Source organism: Abramis brama (genome assembly GCF_963993115.1).
Source record: "Abramis brama genome assembly, chromosome: 12".
Taxonomy (NCBI): Eukaryota; Metazoa; Chordata; class Actinopteri; order Cypriniformes; family Leuciscidae; genus Abramis; species Abramis brama.
The window spans coordinates 40,319,130-40,340,166 of NC_139974.1; the positions used below are offsets into that span (position 1 = coordinate 40,319,130).

At 43.7% G+C, this 21,037-nt stretch overlaps 2 long non-coding RNA genes across 2 annotated transcripts in view; one reads left to right on the forward strand and one right to left on the reverse strand.

Annotated features, from left to right (window-relative positions):
* Window positions 1-20,903, reverse strand: part of LOC311093326 — a 186,936-nt gene extending 166,033 nt beyond the window's left edge. Inside the window, exons 1-8 of the long non-coding RNA XR_014608394.1 lie at window positions 20,767-20,903; window positions 20,650-20,682; window positions 19,069-19,128; window positions 17,799-17,863; window positions 16,405-16,701; window positions 16,103-16,239; window positions 15,990-16,016; window positions 14,622-15,200 (exon numbers count right to left, since the gene is read on the reverse strand). This is a non-coding gene — a long non-coding RNA (uncharacterized lncRNA). The remainder of the gene's footprint in view (window positions 1-14,621; window positions 15,201-15,989; window positions 16,017-16,102; window positions 16,240-16,404; window positions 16,702-17,798; window positions 17,864-19,068; window positions 19,129-20,649; window positions 20,683-20,766) is intronic.
* LOC311093325 overlaps window positions 1-21,037 on the forward strand; it is a 123,552-nt gene that overhangs the window by 74,354 nt on the left and 28,161 nt on the right. The gene's annotated exons all lie outside the window — the stretch shown is intronic.

Sequence of the window (21,037 nt, forward strand, 5' to 3'; positions counted from 1 at the left end):
TGTGTATTGTAAATAATATAATGATATATACTTAAAATAACTGTTTAAGTAGTAAAACAATAAAAATGCAAACGGGGCAAAAAAAAAACGTTTTAACATTTTGAGTCCCCCTCCCTTCCCTCACAGTGCTTTGGTCCACTGCCTGCTCCCCTTTTACCTCATCACAAACAGAAACACAAATAGTGGGAGAGAACAAGGTTTTTCAGTTGTGAAACTCCAGTAAGTCAAGGCTATTTTATTCACTTAAATTTTTTTTTTAATGATAAGCAATGTACTTTTGTCACCGATGTAGTCCGCCTCGCTATGTTGGTGACCTTGTTTTATACAGTCTGTGCGTTTACCGCGATTGTTTAAAACCGTTCCCTCACACACACCAATAAAGTGTACACATGCGTGTAGGCATAACGTCTTGTAGATTAGACCAGTGCGGGTGCGCATTTACATTTTCACGCTTTCACTGTGTGATTTAGTCAGTTTATATCAATTAATATAGTTAATCTAATATAATATCACACAAAGAGTGCAGTTTTCTCCAGATATTAACATGATAATAAATGTGATTTAATAAATTGATAAATGAAAAGTTTACTTTTAGACACCATATTTGCTGTTTTAACTCTATTTCGCCAACGAAAATATTTGAAAACTAAGCCATAGCACTGTATTTGCGTCTCTGAGAAACACACGAGGTGTTTCCTTACTGAATCATGAATCAGCTTTTTGAACGAATCAGTTGAATCTCAATGACTCACTCATTACCAATGAATTGCTGCCACCTACTGGCGGTTTTAATTCCACATTTACATGATCTTTTCATGTTTTAAATAATTTTATATATCAATATTCAACGTTTTATGTTTTAAACAAAATATTATGTCTGTGTAAATAAAAGCATCTAAATGCCATTTCAAATGCAGCTTCTGTGTTTCCTCTCCATTGCAAATATTTTGTTGATACTTATTTAATTTGATTGGTAACAGCCCTATTGTGTCTTATTATTATAATTTAATTTAATTTAATTAAATGTATGAAATTGACACAAAAGATGATGCATGCATATAATTAGGTTTAAAAATACATTTATAAAGATAAAAATGCCAATGAAGGTAAACATCTATTGAAACTTATTGGAAAAATGATTTCTGTCACTGCTGTGAACTGACCGCTACACAGAATATGAAGAATATCAAAAACTTTAGGAGTCAGCTGTCCACGGCAGTCCTAAACATGCCAAGTTACCAGCACAATAACACACTCAGCAAAATATCGTTATCGATAAAATCCCTGAAAATATAGAGAGAATTTTTTGTCAATTTCGCACAGCAATGAAGAATATTTTGGTCAATTTAGTCAGCTTTTTCAATGAACCAGAGAGAAACTTTGAGAAGAAGGATAATGGCACGGTCTCCATGCTAGCTACACTAATAATAGTAGTAAGGCTTTCCTCTGTGTACTACACATATCCATAGAAAGTACAATTTTGCCTGTATTATTGGTGTCCCCTTCAAAAATTGCTCTTGAGGAAAGTTATGTTAATTGTCCCCCCCAACATTTAGATGAAATTTACGCCCCTGGTTACAAGCAATAGCACAAATAAATACAATGGAATACAAATTAAACAAACAAGTTCTTCAGGTCTTACAGTATTCAAGTATAAAATACTATAATGTGTAAATTAAATATAGATTAATCCTTATTAAAGCTAAAGTCATTCATTTAAGAGCAGATTTGATGTGTTTAATTTGAGTTATTTTATTTTATTTCAGTTGACATTTTAAGCTCCTGAGTTTAGATAACTATAATAACACCTTTGTAATGGTTGATCAAATCGTCTTGGTTTCATGGGCGTAGAATATGCAGGGGAATTAAAACGTCTCGGTTACGTATGTAACGTCTCGATTACGTATGTAACCCTCGTTCCCTGAGTAGGGAACAGAGACGTTACGTCGGATGACGACGAATGGGGTTTCGCTTAGAAAGCCTATCATCTTCGAGTATATAAAACGAGCCAATGGCAATGAAATTCCATGGGTCTGCGGAATTTGCATAGCGTAACTCCGCCCCACCCTGTGGGTATATAAGGAAGTGCCCAGCCCAAGGGGGGGGACTTGGAATACACATATGACCCCGAGGGGCTGCATATGGAGTATCACTGGGGTGTCCAGCCGCAGGTGGAATATTTCAACACCAGGGGTGGCAAGGTGGCTTGCCGAGGGAAAGACACATGCTCAGAGAGGCTTACAGCGGAAATACACATGTGGAGGTCGCCCAGAGGGGGAACCATGCACATGGAGGCACCTAGCCAAGCGCGAAAGCTGCCGGTGGCAAAACTCTGGCGTTGACGTCAACAGTGCTGGAGAAGAGTCAGGGCTTACTAGGCTCACCTGAGGAGAATATCGCACGTATCCCGTCCGTGGAGAGGAATGGCGAGCAAGCGAAGACACCTGAGCAGAATCTAGTACCGGCTAGTTGAAGCGAGTACATGAGAAGAAACTGGCTCTACTCGGAGATTATAGAATCTCGCGAATGTGTTAGGTGTCGCCCAGCCTGCAGCTCTACAAATGTCTGTTAGTGAGGCGCCATGCGCTAGAGCCCAAGAGGATGCCACACTCCGAGTGGAGTGGGCCGTCACACCAAGGGGGCATGGTCGACCTTGCTGCTGGTATGCCAAAGCAATGGCGTCCACTATCCAGTGAGACAACCTTTGCTTGGAGAGAGCCTTTGCCTTCAGCTTCCCACCATAACAGACAAAGAGCTGGTCTGAGGTCCTGAAACACTGCGTTCTGTCTACGCAAGCACGGAGGGCGTAAACCTGCCTCGTCCCGTCCAGGAGCTACACGTGGAGGTTCCAAAGATCGGGACGAGGGTGCCATAGGGTGCCCCGTCACTGAGAAAGCAGGTCCTTCCTCAGAGGAATTGGCCAGGGAGGTGCTGTCGCGAGGAGTACTAGTTCTGGGAACCAGGTGCGGTTGTGCCAATACGGGGCAACCAAAATGACCTGCTCCTCGTCCTCCCTGATCTTGCGCAAGGTTTGCGCAAGAAGGCTCACTGGGGGAAACGCATACTTGCTGAGGCCCCGCGGCCAGCTGTGCGCCAGTGCATCCGTGCCGAGCGTGCCCTCGGTCAGGGAATAAAACAGGTCGCAATGGGACGAGTCGTGGGAGGCAAACAGATCTACCTGTGCGTCCCCGAACTGATCCCAAATCAGCTGAACCGACTGGGGATGGAGTCTCCATTCTCCAGGGAGAGGCCGAAGCCGAAACAGCTCGTCGGCCACACGGTTCAGGTCTCCCGGAATATAAATGGCTCGAAGCGACCTCAGATGCTTCTGACTCCATATGAGGAGGTGGCGGGCGAGTTGCGACATACGGCGGGAGCACAGACCACCTTGTCGGTTGATGTACGCTACTGTCGCGGTATTGTCTGATCGGACTAGTATGTGCTGACCCCTGAGCAACGCACAAAAGCGGTGCAGGGCGAGACGTACAGCCAGCAACTCGAGGCAATTGACATGCCAAAGGCGCTGGGGTCCTGTCCAGGAGCCCGCGGCAGCATGTCCATTGCACATGGCACCCCAACCCGTGGTGGAGGCATCTGTTGACACAACAACATGCCTGGAAACTCGTTCTAAGGGCACTCCGGCCCGAAGAAAACTGAGGTTCGTCCACGGGGTGAAGGTCTGACGGCAGGTCGGAGTCACTGGGACTCGGAGCGTGCCGTGTTGCCATGCCCACCTCGGGACTCGATCACGAAGCCAAAGCTGAAGCGGTCTCATATGAAGCAATCCGAGCGGCGTTACTGCGGCTGCGGATGCCATATGCCCCAGGAGCCTCTGAAATAGTTTCAGTGGAACCGCACTCTTGCCCTCGAACTGACGAAGGCAAGTCAGCAGTGACTGCGTGCGCTCGCTCGTAAGCTGCGCGCACATGGCGACCGAGTTGATTTCCATACCGAGAAAAGAGATCCTCTGCACGGGGCAGAGTTTGCTCCTCTCCCAGTTGACCCGAAGGCCCAGACGAGCTAGGTGCCGGAGCACTAGGTCCCTGTGTTCGCAAACCTGGTCTCGAGAGTGAGCTAGGATCAGCCAGTCGTCGAGATAGTTCAGGATGCGAACCCCGTGTTCCCGTAGAGGAACAAGGGCTGCCTCGACGACCTTCGTGAAGACACGAGGAGACAGGGCTAGCCCGAAAGGGAGAACCGCGTACAGGTATGCCTGCCCCTCGAAAGCAAACTGTAGGAACGGTCTGTGTCGAGGAAGAATGGAGACATGGAAGTAGGCGTCCTTCAGGTTGATCGCTGCAAACCAATCCTGCGGCCGCACGCATTCAAAAATGCGTTTGACCGTGAGCATCTTGAACGGCATCCTGTGAAGGGAGCAGTTCAAGATGCGCAGGTCCAGGATCGGTCGTAATCCACCGGATTTCTTCGGTACAATAAAGTAGGGGCTGTAAAACCCGGACTTCATTTCAGCTGGAGGGACAGTCTTGATCGCACCCTCGATCGCACCCCAGTAGGGTGGCGACCTCCGCTCTCATGACAGGGGCATTGCCACCGACCATAGTGAAGCGGACTCCCCTGAAGCGGGGAGGAGACAGCGCGAACTGAATTGCATAGCCGAGCCTGATGGTCCTCGCGACCCAGCGGGACAGTCTGGGAAGCTCTAACCAGGCTCCCAAGAACTACACCAGCGGGGTCATGCGGACCACAGACGTACCCTCGGTGGTGCAGCGAGGCGGAATGACCGGCCCAGGCGTGGGTGGCATAGCGGCCCGGTCATTAGCCGCGTCCTGCCAGAGGGGGCCAGGGGAGGACCAGCGTCCCACGGGGGCGTGCTCTGGCAGGGGTCTGGCGACAGAGGGGGACGAGAGTGGCGAGGCTCGAGAGCGGCGCGCACTGTCATCCGAGAACTCTTTGTGCTCAGAGATGAGTGAGTCAGTTCTTTCTTTAACCGAAACAGCGTTGCCATGGCATGCAGTGAGGAGGCTGCCTGCCCCGCAGCTCTATAGGCCTTCTCCACAAGGGTGGAGGAGAACCTACAGGCCTTGGAGGGGTGTTTAGGGTCACCGCGGGAAAAAGCACTCTGAGGACATAGTTGCATGGCAACAGAGCGTTCAACCTGGGGAACCCCAGTGTACCCTTTGGCATCCGCCTGATCGAGAGGAGGAAAGGCGGAGGAGGCCGCCGAGCGATCACGGGAAGACAGGGGTGCCTTCCAGGACCTCGTGACCTCCTCATGCACGTCCGGGAAAAAAGGCATTGGGGTTGGACGCTGACGGGGATCAGCGGCCGCACCCAAAAACCAATCGTCCAGCCGCGAGCGCACTGGACCGGGTGGCGGACAATGCTGGCACACCCGAAGGCGGCAGCACAGCCGAATCCTCACTTCCCGAGGACTCACGGCCACCTTGTGATGCAGCGATTGACATCTCATCTTCATCTGGAGCGCCGAATGAGACCCGCGGCATGCCGAAAGACTGTACCGTGGGCTCATTCGGAATGCTCGCGGGTTGCACTGTGCTAGAGGGGGGTGTGGAGCGCGGAATAGTCGGCGCTTTGTTCCACACCGTAACCCTCAGTTCACCCTGGCCGCCAGCCGAAGTACCAGCTCTCGCGGAGCTTGTAGATGGGGGTGCGGATGAGGGGACTCTCCCTCGAATGAGGTCATTGAGTCTCGAACGCAACAGCGCGATGGAACATGACATGACCATTGCGGGAACATGACTCATCCACAAACGCTGCCTTAGCGTGGTCGACGCCCAGACACGCAAGACAGCGATTGTGCCCATCAGAATCAGATATGACTTGACCACAACCAGAAGTGCACAGGTGAGACATCTTTGAAAAGACGTGCCGCGTGCAATGCTCTTTTGTGAAAGGAGATTTCTCCGCAAGTGTTGAAGCGACCAGGGAGATGAACACACAAACACTGGCAAATCACTGCACAGATAAGCAGGGAATGTGCACTCGCTGGAACTCGCTGTCACACCAACACCCGGAGAGAGGCTTGTCTCGAAGAGAAGTAGAGATAAACTCAGAATTGGCTGTGGAGTGAAGTGAATGAACTTGGCTCCGAAGCAAAAACATATCTGCATGTTGCCAGCGTACTTCCTTATATACCCACAGGGTGGGGCGGAGTTACGCTATGCAAATTCCGCAGAGCCATGGCATTTCATTGCCATTGGCTCGTTTTATATACTCGAAGATGATAGGCTTTCTAAGCGAAACCCCATTCGTCGTCATCCGACGTAACTCGGAGTGACCACGAAAGGGAACTAAAATTGCCCTTTTAATAAAACATAATAATAATTTTATAAAATTTGTTAAAGGACGTTTAATAAAATTCGTGCCACGCAGTTTTTCATTGGACAAGAGTGTTCACATAGAGGTTTTCATGGGGCTATGTGTATGTATAAATCTAGATTAAAAATTCAGAGAGACAAGATACAGTACGTGACATTTCCATGATAATCAGTCACTCACGTCACGTGTGATACCCATGCTCACACCCGCGTCAAAAAAACTTCTCCTTTTCCACTATTAAGTTAAGCAGTGCAAGTTGCCTTGGCATGTGGTATCCATATTGTGTTGCACAATGATGAATAATTTTCTACATATTTTGTAACTATTTTTAATGATGAACAATTATCAAGCTATTAAAATATCAACTACATTTGTAAACAATATTCACCTCTAAAAAACTTTTATTTTTAAAAGTTACAAATAGTAAAAGTTTCCATGTAGTCTCAACTAACACTAATACAATAATTATGCAATTGGTAAGAAATCCCGATATGTGAATTCTGTTCTGTATTTCTGAAAGAAAAGACAAGAGACAAAAAAGTTTTTATTTTTGTAAAAAACTTTTATATAAGTCAGATTATTTTGGCAGATGGCAGATATCAGGAGTGTTATGCAGAGCTCAGGAAAACACACACACACACTAGTTGAGGGGCAAGAGCGTGAAACACATCACTCAAAACACCTCAGTATAAGCATTACTATTTACCAAGCTCAGTCGTGCAAACATCATCAGCATGGCTTTGACATTACTTACTCAAACCGATGCTAAATAAGTGCTTTGATAAAGCTGTTATTAATCAGAGCATTGAAATTTAACCCTGTAACTGAGGCAGGAGCTGCTGACTCTGATCTCATCTGTCCAGATGAATGAGAAGTAAATGATAGACAGTCTGTCGTCCGCTGCCATCCGTGTGAGAAGGTGGAAGTAGGAAAAAAAATACTAATACTATGAAAGTCAATGGGGTACTTCAACTGTTTGGTGACCGACATTCTTCAAAATATCTTTTGTGTTAAGCAGAATAAAAAGAAATTCATACAGGTCTGAAACAACTTGAGGGTGATTTAATGATGAAAAAAAATTCCTTTTGAGAACCCCGCTCCCTGAAGGAGGGAACGGAGACATCACGTCAGAACTGACTGACACATTGAGATCTCGCCTGAGAGCCCAATCACCTTCAATTAGTAACAAAAACAAGCCAATGTACACTGGTGAGCGAGATTTGGTGGTAAGCCACTCCCTGTACATACGGGTATATAAGGCACCATGCAACTAGCTCATTCAAGTTTGCACAGAGGAGCCGAGACAGGGGTTCTGGCCATTCAGCAGTAGTACAGGGGTTGTGGCAGGCGGAATGTAACGTAACATGAGTAACGGAGACATTCCCTATCAGTCAGTCACATTCTACGTTACATCAGAACAGACTGAAGCATTGGGATCCCTATGGATAGCGGCACAACTATGATCCTTCTTTTTTAAGTCACATAGACTCCCATACCCGGTGGGACGGAAGAACATAACTTTCCGAGGGGAAGGACGATGATGGCTGCTGTTCCTTTCTGTTTACCTTATACAGTCATGGATGGTTGGATAACACTGGGGAAGCTTGCCGAATCCAGATGGAAAGGGACATGACTGACCCTCGGGGCAATGCTTAATATGGAAGATCTCTGCGGTAGGTCCTGCCTAGACAGGGATGGAACCATTACCAATGCAGAGACGGGACAGATTTGAATCTGCCCAAGGAAAGACACAGGTTTACCAACAGGGAAACCGTGCAGTAGAAGAATACACATATGGGATTACCAAGAGGGAATCACAGCATATGGGGCATATAGCCCATAGATGGCTGACCGACTGGGCATGCACATGAGTACTAGGCCTGGCATCGGATGCCCCACCTCGTCTAACTCCCGAAGGATGCTTGGAGGAACTCCATCCAGGGTTCGCCAGGCGGGGAACTCACCTGTAGAGTAAATTAGACTCTTGTATCCCCCATGAGAGGGGAATGGCGTTGCAGGCAGGACACCAAGCCAGCCTTTCCACATATAACCTGTTTGTACCTCAAGACATGGGAAGAAATCCTTTTGTTGAAATCCACATGAGTGTGTGACAGAGAAACTGCAGACAATCTCTAAAACACAAGAGAAACACCACACACCAACGCTCAAGAGGAGGGCTACTTATAGACTGAGCCCTCACCCCAAGGGGACACGGCACACCTTGGGACTGATATGCCAAGACGATGGCATCAACTATCTAGTGGCCAACCTCTGTTTGGAGACACCCTTTCCCTTCTGCTGATCTCCAAAGCAAGCGAAGAGCTGTTCAGAATTGGGCCCGTGTTTATCAAGCCTCTGAGAATTACTCGCAAGAACACTGCTTAGAATTGACTTAAGAGTAAAACAATTATTGGCTCAAAGCTGCGTTTAAAAGTATGTTATCAAGCATCTCAGTCATAATTCAAGCGAAGTGTAGGACTAAATCTTAAGTGTCAGTCTTAGAGATGATTCACAACACTTTGCTGTGCCACAAACAGGATTTTCTATGATGACATAGGCATGGACCAATCACTGAATACATTTCCTTATTTAAGAATATTATCAGATAAATTCACATTGAATGGTGAAATTCCTAAGGCGAGTTTACATCCAACACACATTTTACAATACATCCATCCATCCATCCATCTTCCTCCGCTTATCCGGGGCCGGGTCGCGGGGGCAGCAGTCTAAGCAGAGATGCCCAGACTTCCCTCTCCCTGGACACTTCCTCCAGCTCTTCCGGGGGGAAACCGAGGCGTTCCCAGGCCAGCCGGGAGACATAGTCTCTCCAGCGTGACCTAGGTCTTCCCCGGGGTCTCCTCCTAGTGGGACGCGCCCGGAACACCTTCCCGGGAAGGCGTCCAGGAGGCATCCGAAACAGATGCCCGAGCCACCTCAGCTGACCCCTCTCGATGTGGAGGAGCAGCGGCTCTACTCTGAGCTCCTCCAGAGTGACCGAGCTTCTCACCATATCTCTAAGGGATCGCCCAGCCACCCTGCGGAGAAAGCTCATTTCGGCCGCCTGTATCCGGGATCTTGTCCTTTCGGTCATGACCCAAAGCTCATGACCATAGGTGAGAGTAGGAACGTAGATTGACCGGTAAATCGAGAGCTTCGCCTTGTGGCTCAGCTCTTTCTTCACCACGACAGACCGGTACATCGACCGCATTACTGCAGAAGCTGCACCGATCCGTCTGTCAATCTCCCGTTCCATCGTTCCCTCACTCGTGGACAAAACCCCAAGATACTTAAACTCCTCCACTTGAGGCAGGAACTCTTCACCAACCTGAAGTGAGCAAGCCACCCTTTTCCGACTGAGGACCATGGCCTCGGATTTGGAGGTGCTGATTCTCATCCCAGCCGCTTCACACTCGGCTGCAAACCGTCCCAGTGCATGCTGAAGGTCCTGATTTGATGAGGCCAACACGACAACATCATCCGCAAAGAGCAGAGATGAAATCGTGTTGTCACCAAACCTGACACCCTCCGGCCCCTGGCTGCGCCTAGAAATTCTGTCCATAAAAATTATGAACAGAACCGGCGACAAAGGGCAGCCCTGCCGGAGTCCAACATGCACCGGGAAGAAGTCTGACTTACTGCCGGCAATGCGAACCAAGCTCCTGCTTCGGTCGTACAGGGACTGGACAGCCCTTAGCAAAGGACCCCGGACCCCATACTCCCGGGGCACTCTCCACAGGCCGCCGCGAGGGACACAGTCGAATGCCTTCTCCAAATCCACAAAGCACATGTGGACTGGTTGGGCAAACTCCCATGAACCCTCCAGCACCCTGTAGAGGGTATAGAGCTGGTCCAGTGTTCCACGGCCCGGACGAAAACCACACTGTTCCTCCTGAATCCGAGGTTCTACTATCGGCCGTATTCTCCTCTCCAGTACCCTGGCATAGACTTTCCCAGGGAGGCTGAGAAGTGTGATCCCCCTGTAGTTGGAACACACCCTCCGGTCCCCCTTCTTAAAAAGAGGGACCACCACCCCGGTCTGCCATCCCAGAGGCACTGTCCCCGACCGCCACGCGATGCTGCAAAGACGTGTCAGCCAAGACAGCCCCACAACATTCAGAGACTTAAGGTACTCAGGGCGGATCTCATCCACCCCCGGTGCCTTGCCACCGAGGAGTTTCTTGACTACCTCGGTGACTTCAGCCCGGGTGATGGACGAGTCCACCTCTGAGCCCTCAGCCTCTGCTTCCTCAATGGAAGACGTGACGGTGGGATTGAGGAGATCCTCAAAGTATTCCTTCCACCGTCCAACGACATCCCCAGTTGAGGTCAACAGCTCCCCACCTCTACTGTAGACAGCGTTGGTAGGGCACTGCTTCCCTCTCCTGAGGGGCCGGACGGTTTGCCAGAATCTCTTCGAGGCCAGCCGATAGTCCTTCTCCATGGCCTCACCGAACTCCTCCCAGGCCCGAGTTTTTGCCTCCACAACCACCCGGGCTGCAGTTCGCTTGGCCTGCCGGTACCCGTCAGCTGCCTCAGGAGTCCCGCAAGCCAACCAGGCCCGATAGGACTCCTTCTTCAGCTTGACGGCATCCCTTACTTCCGGTGTCCACCACCGGGTTCGGGGATTGCCGCCTCGACAGGCACCAGAGACCTTACGGCCACAGCTCCGAGCGGCCGCTTCGACAATGGAGGTGGAGAACATGGTCCACTCGGACTCAATATCTCCAGCCTCCCTCGGGATCTGGTCGAAGCTCCGCCGGAGGTGGGAGTTGAAGATCTCTCTGACAGGAGACTCGGCCAAACGTTCCCAGCAGACCCTCACAGTACGCTTGGGTCTGCCGAGTCTGTCCAGCTTCCTCCCCCGCCATCGGATCCAACTCACCACCAGGTGGTGATCAGTTGACAGCTCCGCCCCTCTCTTTACCCGAGTGTCCAAGACATACGGCCTCAGGTCAGATGAAACGACCACAAAGTCGATCATCGACCTACGGCCTAGGGTGTCCTGGTGCCACGTGCACTGATGGACACCCTTATGCTTGAACATGGTGTTCGTTATGGACAAACTGTAACTAGCACAGAAGTCCAATAACTGAACACCACTCGGGTTCAGATCAGGGGGGCCGTTCCTTCCAATCACGCCCCTCCAGGTGTCGCTGTCGTTGCCCACGTCCTATCCCCGACCCGTAGGCGCAGGGAAATGACCCTCTCGTTCACCGGGGTGAACTCCAACACATGGCGGCTGAGCTGGGGGGCTATAAGCAAACCCACACCAGCCCGCCGCCTCTCACCATGGGCAACTCCAGAGTAGTGAAGAGTCCATCCTCTCTCGAGGAGTGTGGTTCCAGAGCCCAAGCCGTGCGTAGAGGTGATCCCAACTATCTCTAGTCGGAACCTCTCAACCTCACGCACAATCTCAGGCTCCTTCCCCGCCAGCGAGGTGACGTTCCACGTCCCTAGAGCTAGCTTCCGTGTCCAGGGATCAGGTTGCCGAGGTCCCTGCCTTCGACTGCCGCCCGATCCTCTCAGCACCGGCCCCTTACGGTCCCTCCTGCAGGTGGTGAGCCCACGGGAAGGCGGCCCCACGTCGCTCCTTCGGGCTGAGCCCGGCCGGACCCCGTGGGGGGAGGCCCGGCCACCAGGCGCTCGCATACAAGCCCCAACCCCAGGCCTGGCTCCAGGGTGGGGCCCCGGCTGCGCCATACCGGGCGACGTCACGGCCCTCGATATAATTTTTCTCATAAAGGGCTTTTGAACCGCTCTTAGTCTGACCCGTCACCTAGGACCTGTTTGCCTTGGGAGACCCTACCAGGGGCATATAGCCCCGGACAACATAGCTCCTAGGGTCATTCGGGTACTCAAACCCCTCCACCACGTTAAGGTGGCAGTTCAAGGAGGGGCCAATACATAATTTTCAACAGAATACATTATGATATACACATTGGAAATGAAAGATAAGTATGTTTTTCACCATGTCTTAATTACACATTTTTAACCAGTGTGCTGTTAACTGACATGCCTATAGATTGTATGATATAATCAGCCACTATGGATTCCAAAAGAAAACCGAACTGGAGAGAGGAAGAAGCGTTACTGCTTGCTGAACTAGTCGGATAGCGGAAACATGTTATAAAAGGCAAGTTCAGCCCAACATTAACCAGCGCTTACAAAGATGATGCCTGCTCTGTCCAAACGATACCATTTGATTAACTGCTCGTCATTAAACATTTAAAAAATATTCTTCCTCTCCTAAAAGATATGCGCACTTCTATGTCTCCTCAGTGCATCACAAGCCCCTACTGGCAACTCCTAACCACTTGAGAGACCTCTCGAGCTGCCTTAAATAACTGGGAGAGTAAGAGTGATTCTTAGCTTTAAGAAATTTGATAACTTGCTTGCGGTTCCCTAATAATTTTGCGGGTATAGGACAAAAAGCTGCTGTCCTCTTGCCGGTACTGTACATCTCATTACTGTATACCGGCGCGCACCGCCCGAAGGATTACACACTCAAAGTCCCAGTCTTTTTGTGCTATTATGTAGTTTGTTGGTTTGTATAACTCGCAGGAAAATGTATATGAGTATCACAAGGATAATATTTTTATCAAAAATTAAGACAATAAAAAATTAATGTGGTTTAATTTTACATTTTTTTCCGGAATGTTTACCTCAGCTGTTAGACGCCAAACTGACTAGAAAGACATTTTATATTATATTGCTGGTAGGCCTACTTAAAATGTTTCTTTTATTATTTTATTTATATCTTGTCTTTTGTTGTTATTTTATTAGTTTGTCTCAAAACACTGTTTGATGACTTTAAACTATGCTTCATAAGAAGTTATTAATCGCTTCATGCCATTGTTTCGAATGTGTTTATAGCCTTGTGTTTATAAAATGTATATAAATTTATATAAAATAAGCCATAACAATATTTATATTGTTTTTGCTGATGTCCACTAAAAACCTTTATTTGCATTTATTTATTGGTCTGTTTTATTTTGTAAGAAATTCCTAGTTACATGGTGCCAGATGTTGTTTTCCATGTCCATACCGGGCAATTTTTGTTTGTAATCCTGATTTTCTCCGGTTTATGGTTAAACAGGGACAGAGGGAAGAGTTATGTAAATTATAATTCTGAATTATCAAATCAAATCAAATCAAGTATATTTGTATAGCGCTTTTCACAATACAGATTGTATCAAAGCAGCTTCACAGTATTAAAATAAAATAATACAACAAAGTTTGTTTCTAGTGGAATTTATTGATTGATAGAATAAAATTTAATATCCCCAAAATATCCAAAATTATCTTTCTCCAGGTAATTTTCTGGGGTAGTTAGTTTTGTGTTTTGTTTGTTATTTTGACCAGACTCCCCCCTGAAGCTATTGCCCCTAATTTCATTATTATTCTTTTTGATATATCTGGTTTGGTTTTTGTTGATTTTGAATTGATGGTTGTGTTGTTGATTCTGGGACAGAAGGTTGGAAATCCTCGTTCTCTCCATGGTTTTCTTTTTCTTTCTCTTTTTTGTAAAATGTAATTCTTTACTTTGTTATCAGCTCCTCAACCCTAGATGGGTAGCTATGTAACACTATACCTCCTCCTCATTGTAAATATCCAAATAAGCATCTTTTTTTTACCCAGAAACATACAATACAACATGCAATGCTGTAGTAATTTATTGATGTAGAAAGCAGAAAGATAAGGAAAGATGGGTAAATACACAAACCTTGGATCAAACTGGGGTTAAGAGTCAGGTGCATTTAAAACCATTTGAAACCTTTACTGAATGTGCACTGAAACTTATCATTTATCTTAAGGATAAAATGTGCATACAGGTAAAATTAAAACAATGAAATGAAATAGTGCAATATTAAAATTGCTCAGAAAACAGAAGTTTGGTATTTTGCTTGTAGGATCAGTGGACTGTGGCGAAACATCCTCTCATTCCACTTAATCTGGCAATGAAATCAGAAAACAATTATTAAGGCAAAATACACATATAGAACATATAGTACAAATGTCTACACTCTCTCCTTTTATTGCTCACCTGCAAACACCTCAACCTCACACAGTGTGAGATATTCACTGCGCCCAGATATAAAAATGTTGACATATCGCCCCTTAATAGGCTTAAACTTAAATGTTTTTGTGACTCCAGCTGAGATGGACACAACAGTCGCAGCCCTGTGAAGACACAGAGAAATAGAGATATTAAATATACTTCTGTCAAAGGCAAGTTTTTATATTAAAATTATTTTTTCAAAGTAATGTTATTTAATTTAGTAAATGTCTAAGGGTATTAAGAGAGAGACACTACTTACAGCTCATTATTGTTGCCATTATTTTCCAGGCTGTTGCCGATACGGATCTGAGCTTCATTTATCCTCCATGCACAACAATCTCCACGATTAGTGATGCTAACCCTGGTTACCTCGTAGGCTTCCCCCAAGTCAACTCTCCACCAGGGGTCTTTGTCCTCAATAGTGTGACTCCATGACCCACCACTCAAAATTGGATCGAGGTCTGATATTTCCAGATAATGACCGTCATCAACAGTAACGCTGGTGTGACGGCAAGTAATCGAGGAGACAATAGCAAGTAAAACTGGTATTTATTCAACAAGTGAACCAGACTCAGAACATGTAGGAAGAAACCGGGAACAGACACAGTCAATGCAGATGATTCTCACGATCCTCAGGGAGAGCTCAGGGTGCGTCGGTAACGCAGGCTTGCGTGGGCAACTCAGTGTGGCACGGTCAGATGAGTGAGGTGAAATCCCGGTGAAGACACGACGTGAAGACAAACTGCATTGACGAACAATCCGAACAGAACTCAGGCTGGAAACACGAGGAGACGAGGAAGAACAGGAACTGAACGGGGAAACATCCACAAACAACGATCTGACAAACACAAAGCGCACACGGTGAGTATAAGTAGCCACTGGGAATGAGGATCACCTGTCGCTGATTCTCCCGGAGAATAATCAGCGACCACACCCACACACTCACGCACACACACACAACTCGCAAGGAAGAGTCAATGAATTCATCAACCGTGACAGCTGGATAACACACAGCTCATCCGGGTTTCTGGAGCCGCATCACACTGTGGACCCGCTCTCTCTCGTTTCATACAAACACAACTGGTGCCAGTTGAGTCTCTGTTATAGTTATTAATTGTGTTCAAATATTAAAATTGTATTGAAGTATAATAGTATTAAGAGTACAGTAGTGTTCGTCTTATTGCCAGAATGATTGTTTTTGTACACCATAATGGATTCTAAGATAATAAACGGCTTCATCTCAAATCAATATGTTCATGTAATTATTAATTTGGTGTACATGACTGTACATTATCCCTTAAATATTTGTCTTGTTTGAACTTGTTTGTTTGTCTTGCTAGGGATATTCTTTCTTCAAAGAAGCTTTACATCTATTACAAGTGAGCTAATATAATATTTCAACTCTTTTTCAAATACTTTGTGTCCAAAAAAAATTATTTGTGGTTAGTAGCAATTTAATAAGATGAGGTCCTGATCACCCTTTCAGGGTTTACTTTGCAATAACAACTGAGTTGATTCACATTAGCACATTTTCAGTAAGAATATTATGTGTAAGAATATATTAAGTAACAATATAATATTATATTATGTGTTACTGACAACATTGAAAGTAATGAAGAACACTCACTTGGAACACAAGTGTACGTTGATGAGTCTGTTAATAAAATAGTAACAGTTATACACACATTAATAAGAACATAAACAAATTCTATCACAGAGTCTTCTCTCTCTGTCCCTTACCTGCAAACACCTCGACTTCACACAGAGTGAGATATTGACTGCGCCCGGGTAATAAAATATTAACATATCGCCCATTAATAGGCTTAAACTCAAATGTTTTTGTCTCTCCAGGTGACATGGACACAACAGTCGCAGCCCTGTGAAGACACACAGAGAAATAGAGAGGGGCGAATCAAAACTGCATGAAGCATATTAAATATACTTCTGTCAAAGGCAAGTTTTTATATTAAAATTATTTTTTCAAAGTAATGTTTTTTAATTTAGTAAATGTCTAAGGGTATTAAGAGAGAGACAATACTTACAGCTCATTATTGTTGCCATTATTTTCCAGGCTGTTGCCGATACGGATCTGAGCTCCATTTATAAACTCTGAATATGTTTCCTCTCTGGAAAATAATCTTTACGATTAGTGATTCTAACCCTGTTTACCTTGAAGACTTCCCCCAAGTCAACTCTCCACCAGGGGTTATTGTCCCCATTAGTACAAGTGCATGACCCCATATTGTAATTTGAATTCCTGATGCCATCGACAGCCCTTTGAGCTACTTCTGCACCGTATGTGGTAGACTGGACAGCTGTGGCTCCAAGAGCAAGATTCCCTGTTTAACACAAAATAATAAATAACTTTTCTTTTTTTTTACTTTTACTTTAATGTGTTTTTCCCAATAAAATTGGCAAAATAATGCTAAACTATGTAATCCAAATTATTATTACACGGCTCTCTGGAATACTTGAATCTGATTGGTCAGCCGCGACATTCCGAGGTCTGATATTCCCAGATAATGACGTCATCAACAGTAACACTGGATAACACACAGCTCATCCGGGTTTCTGAAGCCGGCCTTTCTTTAATGTTTCTTGTATCACACTGTGGACCCGCTCTCTCTCGTTTCATACAAACACAACTGGTGCCAGTTGAGTCTCTGTTATAGTTATTGGTTGAATTGAAATATTCAGATTGCATTGAAGTATTTTTAGTATTAAGAGTACAGTAGTGTTCGTCTTGTTGCCCGAATGATTGCTCTTTACACCGTAATGGTCGGTGTTTCCTGAAACCATATTTCCAATGAATTCGCTAACAACATCGCAAAGTTGAGTGGTTAGAAGCAGAGTTTCTTGTTTGCATGACATATGGACTCAATAAATACTTTTGAGACAAAATAAGTGTAAAAATTGTGTAAATGACTGTACATTATCCCTTAAATGTTTGCCTTGCTAGGAATATTTTTCTTCAAAGAAGATTTTTTACAAGTGAGCTAATATAATATTTAAACTGAAATCAATATTTTGTGTCCAAAATAATTTATTTGTGGCTAGAAGCCATGGGTTATTTTGTGATAACTGTCTTGATGATGTACATTATCCCTTACCAAATATTCAGTAAGAATATTATATACGTGTTACTGACAACATTCAAATTAATGAAGAACACTCACTTGAATCATCAGAGCAAGATGGTGTGTACTTTACAATAATAAACAACAGTTATAAACACATTACCAAGTACAAAAAAAAAACAAAACAAAAAAACAATTATACCATAGAGTCTTTATAAATAAATAAATAAATAAATAAATAATACATTTTCAATAACCATTTTTCATCCTATAATTTTATTAAATGAATCTGATTATAATACACAATAATTACAGATTTTCAAATCCAGGCATTTTTACTTGTATTATTCTAAACATACCTGTGGAATCAGCAACACACATCCCAGTAAAAAGTGTTAGAAACAAAATCACACGCATGTCCATCCTGATATAAGACATAACAACACATCTCATATCAGCATATGAAGAAATCATTTTCTATTTCTCATCCTCATTTAAACTAAGAAACATATATATTGGTATTGTAATGATAAAATGGTATATGCTTGGAGAGGATGGCATGGCAGCCAAACTAGCTGCTAAATATGAATAGCCGGTATCCATGTTACAGAACACACTCACAAAACCACACAGGCAAAAACCTCTTTAACATTTATATGTTTGTGTTAAAAATGTATTTTCATAATACTACTTCTATTAATAACATTAGTAAATAAGGAATAACTCAATGTAGTTTTGTATGACTGTTCATTAGTTACTTCTTAGTTATTTTCTTGAACCTTAATTAGTAGATAATTAATAGTAGTTCTTGAGGAGGTATGACAGAATTCATTAGTTATTGATTAACTGTTACTTAACATAATCATAAAATTATATTACATACTGATTAGTTAACACACCTTCCTTAGTAGTTAACAGTAGTGAAGAAGTAGTTAATGAAGAATTACCTAGTAGTTATTCAATAATTCCTTATTAGTTATGCAGTAAGAAACAGTAAAGTGTTACCGAATAGGCTATACCTTGCTTACACCTTACACCATACTAATATTTGTTTGCTATATTTCACATATTCTTTATTGTAAATAGGCTAATTGTAATTAATTATAATTAATATAAGGAAAGAGATATTTGAATGTTTATTTGTTTCTTTTTCTATTGTGGTGTAATTCTATTCTGTATTTAAATATAATTAAATGCTTTGGAAATAGGCTACTATATTCCACATATCAAGCCAATAAAGCAACAAACCTATCAGTGGACAAGCTGAACAGAATATTTAGATTAGTTTTGATGAGTTATTGTAATGAAAATATGAAATAAGAGTGTTGGGAAAGTATTAAATGTTCAGTGCTATTTAATGCTATTTAGAATAATTGACAATAAACTGTATTTTCTAGCCATAATTTTAAAAAAATCTTAATTAGCGATAAATTGTCAATATAACTGGTTCTTTTTGAATGTTCTTTTGTCATTATTGTATTTCTCTGAGTGCAACAAGACACTTCTAGACTACTATATATTATATCTTTACACACTGACTTGAATTTTCCAAACAAAAGTTTAGTTTTATTAGTAAAACCTCCATTGCATATGCATGCTCTATAGAAAGTGCATAAACATTCAACTCACCTGAATTTCATCAATGCATCAACCTCAGTCACAGAAGACCTTCACAATTCAGCAATAGATCTGCTTTTAAACAAAATACATTTTTATATAATAGGCTTCATAAATGGAATTAATAATATATTTATAAACAATTACTATATTTATTATTTATCCAATATATTATTCATATGAGGAATATTATGACCAATCATACAAATAATATTCAATTTCACATTTATATCACACAAACACGCCAAAAAGAGACAAATATCAAATTAAAGCTTTCTTAAGAGTATCACTGTGTTATTTAACTGATCTAACACATTACAGTAACATAATTATCAAAAGAATCACGAAGATGGAAATGACTCCTACGTCACACTCCTGCTCTGATCACTTCTAACCTCAAACGCTACTCCTGCTCTTTCTTCAGGTTTTTTGCTTCAGAACGAGACCCTTTTCACTGGTCTGTGTCTACGTCTCAGATGCGCAGATCGAAACATGCTTTTTTCTGTATGACCATAAATGACGGAGTAATTTAAGTTTATAGTGCTACAATGTGAAGAAAATCCAGCAAAACGCGCGGGCTATAATATAATCCCAATATAATGGGCAAAATAATGCTATAGGATATGTAATCCAAATGATTATTACACGGCTCTCTGCAATACTTGATTCTGATTGGTCAGTCGCCACATTCTGAGGTCTGATATTCCCAGATAATGACGTCATCAACAGCAACGCTGGATAACACACAGCTCATCCGGGTTTCTGGAGCCGGCCTTTCTTTAATGTTTCTATCACACTGTGGACCCGCTCTCTCTCGTTTCATACAAACACAACTGGTGCCAGTTGAGTCTCTGGTTATAGTTATTGATTGTGTTCAAATATTAAGATTGCATTGAAGTATTTAACTATTGAGACTGTAGTGTTCGTCTTGTTGCCCGAATTATTGTTGTTTTTACACTGTAATGGATTCTAATAAACAGGCAAGAATTTAAAACAGTTTCATCTCAAGTCAATATGTCCATGTAATTATTTATTTGGTGTACATGACTGTACATTATCCCTTAAATATTTGTCTGGTTTGAACTTGTTTGTTTGTCTTGTGTAACCCCTCCACCGGGTCCTTCTCACCCCGCTCCAAGCGGGTCTCGAACCCAGGTCTCTGGCATGAGAGTCAGGCGCTCTAACAAGGAGGCTAAAGACTGCAGCCTCTAGCGTCTGTCGCTAGAGCGCCTATTGAGATCAGAGGAGTGAGGTTTACTCACACAGCGACTACCAGCTGGCCTCCATTACACATGCTATATTTTTTCTTTCACAGAAGCTTTGCATTTATTACAAGCGAGCTAATATAATATTTCAACTCAAATTAATATTTTGTGTCCAAAACTCTTTATTTGTGGCTAGTAGTCGCGTAATAAGACGGGGTCCTGATCAACCTTTCAGGGTTTACTTTGATAAAACCTGTGATGATGTACATTATCCCTTATTGGTTATCAAATGTTCAGTAAGAATATTATATGTAAGAATATATTAAGTAAGAATATTATGTTATATTATGTGTTACTGACAACATTCATTGTAATGAAGAACACTCACTTGGAACACAATTGTACGTCGATGTGTACTTTTCTGTTAATGAAATAATAACAGTTATACACACATTAATAAGAACATAAACAAATTATATCACAGAGTCTTCTCTCTGTCTCTTACCTGCAAACACCTCGACTTCACACAGAGTGAGATATTCTTTGCGCCCAGGTATAAAAATGTTGACATATCGCCCCTTAATAGGCTTAAACTCAAATGTTTTTGTGACTCCAGCTGGGATGGACACAACAGTTGCAGCCCTGTGAAGACACACCGAGAAATAGAGACGGGCGTATCAAAATGCCATGAAGCATATTAAATATACTTCAGTCAAAGGCAAGTTATATTTATTCTAAGTAATGTTATCTTATTTAGTAATTTTCTAACCACTTGT